The sequence below is a fragment of the Bacillus rossius genome, chromosome 1, assembly GCF_032445375.1.
Source record: "Bacillus rossius redtenbacheri isolate Brsri chromosome 1, Brsri_v3, whole genome shotgun sequence".
NCBI classification, from domain to species: domain Eukaryota; kingdom Metazoa; phylum Arthropoda; class Insecta; order Phasmatodea; family Bacillidae; genus Bacillus; species Bacillus rossius.
Window position 1 is genome coordinate 62,991,266 of NC_086330.1, and position 7,682 is coordinate 62,998,947.

Here is a 7,682-nt window from a genome sequence, read left to right on the forward strand (position 1 = left end):
TTTGGAAATATGCATGTAACAAAATATTGAATTTGAAATGAATTATCTGTTTTTAACTACAAATATAATTTTATCATATCTCACTTTCATTCAAACTTAAGAGTGTCATTTTCAACAAGAAAATAGCCACAACTACACTTAAAAATATTTTAACTTGATACTTATATTGTATAACTTTTGATGAAATTAAATGTTAAGAGGTTCATTTAAGTTTGTAAGGAAACATAAATACAACGTTCAAAATAAATAACAAAAATTTTGTGTAGTTAGGAGCTCCGCGTCATGCAAATAAAGGAAAGTTAAACTTTTCAGTATACGGCTGCAATAATTAGAGAGGAAAATGTTATTTATTCATTACTTTAAATTCCCGTTTGGAGAAAATAAATCGAAAAGTGCTATACCGAAAGTATAAAGTTGAAGTTCAATATCGCTTGTCAAGTAGGTTCAAGAACAAAATAAAAAAAAAAGAAAACTTGTTTTCTTGAACCTACTTTTTTTCAGAAAAGTATACATACATACAATATTATTATATTATAAAAATAAAATTTTTTAGTCCTTGAGTATAAATTACTGAAATATTTTTTTAGTTAATTAATTTTTTCATGCGAAGAAATATTTAATTGTTAAAATCACGAGAACATAATATATCATATTTATGTATTCCAAAAGCTTATGTGAAAGATCGACTATATGCTATTCAATATGCCCAAAAATTTTACTGCAATAGGAGAGCATTACAAAAACACAATTTAACTAATGTAGGTATTATCACAATAAGTTATGTTCATAAACTATATTAATGGGAAACAAATATTTATCATTTAATGATATGCAACTATTTTCCTTTGAGGTAAAAATTGAGGTATATTTAATGTAATAAGTAAATCCTCTCATAAAATTTACTGAAACTAATATTCTTCATTGTCCGTCATATTATGATTCCAAACAGTTTAAATAAACTGAAACGTGAAATAAAATAGTAAGGTTAACCATGAGGTGTGGAAGAAATTAGAGATTACTTTGTAAAATGTTTTAAAAATTTCTCATGAAATATTGTGATTATTATGTTCGTACATAATGTAAAAAAAAAATTCAATACATGAAATTCAACACATACTTTGTATTGCAAGTTATTAAACATATATTTTAAAAACACATGTGCGTATCTAAGTCGAATTGTTATGTAATACATGATGAACATTACCGATACAACTTCCCTTACAAATAACTTTCACCCAAAGATAAGGCCGCGGACAAATTAGGTATACACACTGGTCACACGAGGAGCTGAAATAAGTCATATAAGAAAGTCGGCCGGAGTAATTCTTTTCAAGCCAAAGCTAAAAGTAATGGATGTTGTTTGTCTAAAGCAGGCAGTGAAATGACATACAAGTTTACAGAATAGCCATATAAGATCTTTGACGCTTCTTATCCCGTCAGTGGACTGTACGCGAAGAACCAACTGCATCATGGTCCGCCGCCAGTTTTATATTTACGTATGAATACACTTGTAAACGTTGGTTTGTATACTTATGTATGTTGCCGACATCGATAGGTATTCTTTGGCAGCTCGATTTGGATTCATTCGAACACGTTTGCGCTAAACACGACATATTTTTATATGAGAGTGACATCGCGCACTGAAAAAAGTTGCAGGTCTGTAACGCAACAGTGATACAAATATTACATAGTTCGAACATTTTCTGGAGCACGACATTCACTTTGGGTAATGCTTAGCTACTTGATAGGTACCCTTTACCCGCTTTAAAAGTGATAACTTAAAAAAAAAGTGTACATGAAAGCAGACTCAGCCATATGTTTATTGCTGTTGTATTTGTCATAAACCTACCCTACGTTCAATACGGCCTGTAAGTAGAACCATGTTTTTTTTACTTGTGTACAAGCTGTGGTTGTAAAGCGAATTTATATTCTTAGTTAACTAACGTCTATCATAACATATTTGGAATAAGGCTACCTTAATTTTTTTTCTAGATTGCTATATTGTTATATATATAGGTATTACTTAAACGGAAATATCTGGTAATAAAAATAAATGAAAAAAAGCATGAAAGGTTAAGGATTATTTTTTTCAACAACAAATAATTTATGGTTTAACTGCTTTGTGTACTATATAAAAACAGAACAAACTTTCAAAATTTCAAAATTTCTTTGATTATCCGTTATAGTTATGTTTGGTTTTAACTCATAAATATTTAAGTTGATTGCCAACGTCACGAATGTACAATAATTTATTTCACACCGCTCCGGGTTGCATGTAAAGTAACAGGCGTGCAATTTGATCAGAAACGCGTTCTACTTATTCAGGCCCTTTAATTGGGCGTGATGGACCATGTGCCAAATATGTAACAATTATAAGTAGGTGAAGTATAAAAAAATAAAGAACTTGAATGCAAAATAATGCATCTAACAAAAATAATTTGCAAGGTTCTTTCGTAGATGTTGTAATGTGTGGGCAATATTTACTTAATTTTGGTTTTTGGATAAATTAATTGTGATTTAAAATTTTTTAATAATTTTGTATAATTGCTGTAAAAAATTTATTTCCTGCCCTTATTAATAAATTGAGCTGTAGAAATAAGTTTATCTGAAAATTTACGTCATCTTTATTAAACATTGCCACTAATTATACTTTTTAACTTCAAAATGGTTTTTGAATTTTGTAATTAATAACGTTCCATCCATAACTACATATGTGAGCGATCGGTCACTGACCTCATCTTCAATCCTCCTCGTGATTCCTGCGCCAGGAGGAACATTTACATAATTCTGACTAGCTTATTTAATATAGAACTTCCCTAGTTTTTATTTTTTATTTATCATTCCATGAACATTTTTAAAACAGTGCAGACAATCAGATATCTATCTAACCAAAAAGCATAGCAAAATGACATTTAGTTTTCAAAATACGATTTTTCTTTTAATTTAAGATACATTTTATATAAAACCTACATTTTTAAGTATCAAAACTTTTGTAAATAGTTAACCATTTGGTTAATACCAGTATAAAATTTTTCCCCGGCATTGTAAGATGTGTAAAATCATTTTGGAAAACTAAAATAATTTTAAAAAATATTGGGTAGTATAATAATTGTTTCTTGAATTTTTATTAAAAATAAAAGGAAAAACAAAGAAGTGTATTTTCATGTTAAAAATTAAATATAAATTTTGTCGAATTAGCTAGCGAGACTGTAAAGCCACCAATAAATAGTTTGTAGGACAACTTTCAATGTGTTGATTGATTAGTTTCAATACTTTATTTCGTATTACATGATCTAGTATGGTAAGCTTTAGGATATTTGTAGTTTAAACAAAAGCAATGTTTTAGAGATACACGAATATAGTCACAGAGTAAGTCGAGCACATGGTACTGTGGCGAGGCACACTAAAAGCAATTCTGAGAATTTCTTTCGGTCACGGGATTATCTTTTACCGGTGCCGGTTGTGGGTTGTCTCCCTCTCACGCACGCACGCACGCACACACAGGTAGCCTGACTCCCCTCCGGGAACGGGTTCCTCCACCACGCTACCTGATCTGTGGCCTGCGAGCTGGCTTCGCCGAGCGGCAGCACGAGACGGCGGAAAACTTTCAGGATTTGCGGAAATTGTGGAAAAGATATCTCGGAATTCAAAGCGATGACTATATGTTTTAAATACATGAATTTCTTCAGAAAAAAATTATCTTTTTTTCTAGACTTGTACTTTTTTTCTGTCATTCTCCTAAGCAGTATAAAATGGCCCCAAAGTTGGACAAGTTGGTGATTTTTTATTTCATATTTTGATAGAAAAAAACAAAAATGTAAAAGTATACAGACAATTCGTGTATTATCTTCTCGTGGGTGAAAAATTTTCAGATTCGTAGTGTCGATTAATAAAGTCCCATCATTATTTTAAAAACATAGTGTTCCGCTAACTTCTGATGCTACTAGGGAGGCCCCTTAAGTCAACCAGCATAAGTTTTTCTTTTAAAAAACATGGACTTGGGTGGATGAGTGGTCAAATCACTTGCCTCCTACCTGCCTTAAATTCAGAAATTTTGCAAATGGAAAACGTGGTGGATTTTGCCATGTGTCTGTGTATTTTCATCATGTTATCCTATTTTTCACTACCAATTTATGTTGTCAATTTTCCGCTCTCATATTAAAATCCCCCTTAGACTCTAATGAACTATAAGTCCTTGAGATGTTGCCCATTCATTCATCCGTCCTTCATTAATTAATTCATTATATTATTTATTTATTCATTCATGCCTAAAGATTTTATAGTGGCTACAAAACTACACTAGTATTTTTTTTTTAATCTGCACATGCGCAGTTAAGTGGGTTAGCTTGGGAATGTAGCAATGAAATTGTATAAAAAGGTAAATACATATTATTGTATAATATCTTACCGAAATTGAAAAAAATACACAGGTTCCACCGAGATTTGAACTCGGATCGCTGGATTCAAAGTCCAGAGTGCTAACCATTACACCATGGAACCGTACTAAACTGATGTTTTCATTAGTATCTATAAAGGCAATAGCTGATAAAACAAAGTGAAGTGGCTATTCGTTATCTTAAGGCCCGTTTAGACGAGCAATTTTTTCCCGGCAATGTGTGGCGGCAATACAGTTGCCGGCAATACTCGGCAACTCTCGGCAATGTTGCCGACAATACGACCACAATTGCCATTTTCTTGGTCAATATTTCCGGCAACTTTCGGCGCGGGCCACACATTGCCGAGGGTTGCCGAGTGTCCCACGGCGGATGGGACACACGGCAATATTGCCAGTCTGTCCAGCGCTTTTGAGTCGAGTGTGTGCTTTGCAGCTTTCCGTATTTTCCGAGTATGTTGTGGAGTCAAGAGCGATTGATTCATTTCGCTAACGAAGTTCAGCTACATCCTGAACTATGGGAAATATCACATGCAAAGTACCGTGACAGGAATTTAAAAAAATATGTTTGGGCTGACATTGGCAAACAATTTGATGTTTCGGGGGAAGTAGCGCAGTCAAAATTTAAAAGTTTGCGCACTTACGCGAAAAGCGAGAAAAAAAAGCTGCAAACGAAAAACAAAAGTGGCAGTGGTGCTGCTGACGAAGACAGTTCGTGGTTCCTCTTCAAACATATGATCTTTATTTTAAGCAGTAATATTCCAGATGCGGGTAAAGAAAGCTTCTCTGTAGAAGATGAGGTAAGACCCATTTTATATTTCTGAACAGCTAGTATAGGCTTATATATTTATTTTTCCCATAGGGGCCTATACATTTTATTATCAAAGAAATTGTTTACACATTTGTGTTTTTTATAAAAACAATATTTTGGCCAAAAAATGAGACAACAATTGTAATTGTTCTGTATCGCGTATCCAAGTTTATCCCTCGCTCCTAATGGCATAATCCTATAAATATTGATCATGTGATATATGATGCTTGCTGTTATAATTGTGTAAGTCGAAAGATCCTGCACAAATAAAAACTTGTGACATGACAAAGAATTACAATTTTAATTTTAATAAAAATAAAAACATATCTTGCATTCAACTTACGATTATTATTAATTGTTATAACACAAGTTTTGATTATGTTCAAGATCTTTCTATGTACTAAATTAAAACAGCAAGCATCATGTACAACAAAAAAAAATACAGGTTCATGCCATCAGGATCAAGGGATCAATATATGCGATACTGAATTTTACCTCCACACATAAATTGAAACCCACTAACACTTGTTACTGTACAAAACTATTTTTTAACACATTCAAATACTGGCACATCTCACAAATGTTTGTCCTGCCACGACACTTTTCCAAGTGGAGTCATGAAAAATTCTTTGAATTCTTCCCTGACTTGTTCTGAACTTTTTTGGGCCCTTCTTGGTAATCGTGGCAAATCCCTCATTGCAGTTGTAAATTCGTTTCTCCATGAACCTGACATTATTTCTCCAGTGTTCGTGTCTTCTGTGTCAAATGTGCCCGGTGGCGAATACAGTGCTCTTGCTTGAGGATTCCTCCGTAGAAAGTTATGTAAATAGGCACAGGCTAACACTACATCTTGCACTGTTTCTGTTTTTAAGTTCACAACAGACCTAAATATGCGAAAAACTGTGGCTAATAAACCAAATACATTTTCAACGATTCTACGAGCTCGTGACAACCTGTAGTTGAACACTCGTCTCGGAGAACCTTTTCCTAACTCTGTTGAATATGGTTTCAAAATATTTTCAGTCAGCGGAAAAGCATCATCAGCCACGACTACATAAGGCGATGGTTCAACTCTTCCTGGCAATGCTTCTGGAGTGGGAATATTCAATGTCCCACTGAGTAAAGCTTTTCCGAATGACGTGTTACGAAAAACGCCACCATCAGATATAGATCCCTGGCATCCAACATGTGCGTATAAAAATCTGTATTGAGCATCCACAGCAGCAAATAAGACAACACTGAAATATCTTTTATAGTTGAAATATTTACTTCCGCTGTTGGATGGACACTGTATGGCGATATGCTTTCCATCTATTGCAGCCAAGCAATGAGGAAAATTCCATCTGCTATAAAAATCCCTTTCCACTTGCAACCATTTTTCTTTTGAATTTGGTACCTGAAAATAAGAAACATTAAATTAACTAAAATTCAAAGTACAAACACATGCATTAATATATCACTTTGTTGAGTAAATACATTTTACCCAACCTGTGCTGTTAATAGACGCACAAAACGTACCTAAGTGTATCATTTTTTTTACCAGTACATCATTGCAGTTTTACTTTAATTATACTCAGTCAAAAAACGTGTGTTTTTTCCACACAATTTTATTCGTATTTATTTATTTATATATTGCACTATCCTTGCAAGTAAGAGGAATTAAGAGGGAAAAACCCCACCCTCTTCCTTTCGGGAAGGTTTGAAGTTATATGTGGTAGTTATGTTGCTTCAGATTGTTTTGTTGGTTTGCGGTACATATGATTTAAGATAATATATGTATATTTCAGGATTCCGACGGAGAGAATAATGAAGAGGTAGGTCATTCCCCATCACTTTCTAATGAATGCAGTACAGAAGTTTTCCCACAGAAAAAAAAAAGAAAAATGCAGAAGGAACGAGAAGAGAAGCAGTTGGAAGAGGCATACAGTCTTCTTCAGGATGGGGTGAACAAGTCAAGAAACCAATTCACACACTTTGGGAACCATGTCGCCTATAAATTGAGTACATACAGTACTTATGTGGCGAACCAAGTGCAGTTCAAAATATCTCAGCTATTATTTGAAGCTGATATGGGGCATTATACCGGTACAGAGTTTCAACAAGAAGCAGGCTCATCCCAATCTTCAGTGCATAACGAAATTTCCTCACTTAGAGGCGGTACCACTGTTTATTCGCAATCGTCACAGTATGTCCCATCGCCAGAACCACCTGCTCATCCACCTGCTTCAAGCACACCTACACCTGTGCCGCAATATGTTACAGAAACAACTGAAGAAGATGGCAGTACTGTACTTTGTGAAGTTTACCTAGCCAGCTAGTGCAACAATCGCTAGATTGGTCCTTAATTTTGTGAATTTTTTTCCTAATACATTTTCTTTTGTGTGTAAAAAAATAAATTTAATACATTTGTTATATTTGTAAATACTTACTTGCATGTACTGCTGTAAACCTTCACACAATGCTCTGCAGACTTCTGGT

The 7,682-nt window shown here is 33.8% G+C and overlaps 1 non-coding gene across 1 annotated transcript; it reads right to left on the reverse strand.

Annotated features, from left to right (window-relative positions):
• Positions 1-4,428: 4,428 nt before the first annotated feature.
• Positions 4,429-4,500, reverse strand: Trnaq-uug (transfer RNA glutamine (anticodon UUG)). The gene has a single exon. It is a non-coding gene; the product is annotated as a tRNA-Gln (tRNA).
• Between the last annotated feature and the right edge of the window lie 3,182 nt (positions 4,501-7,682).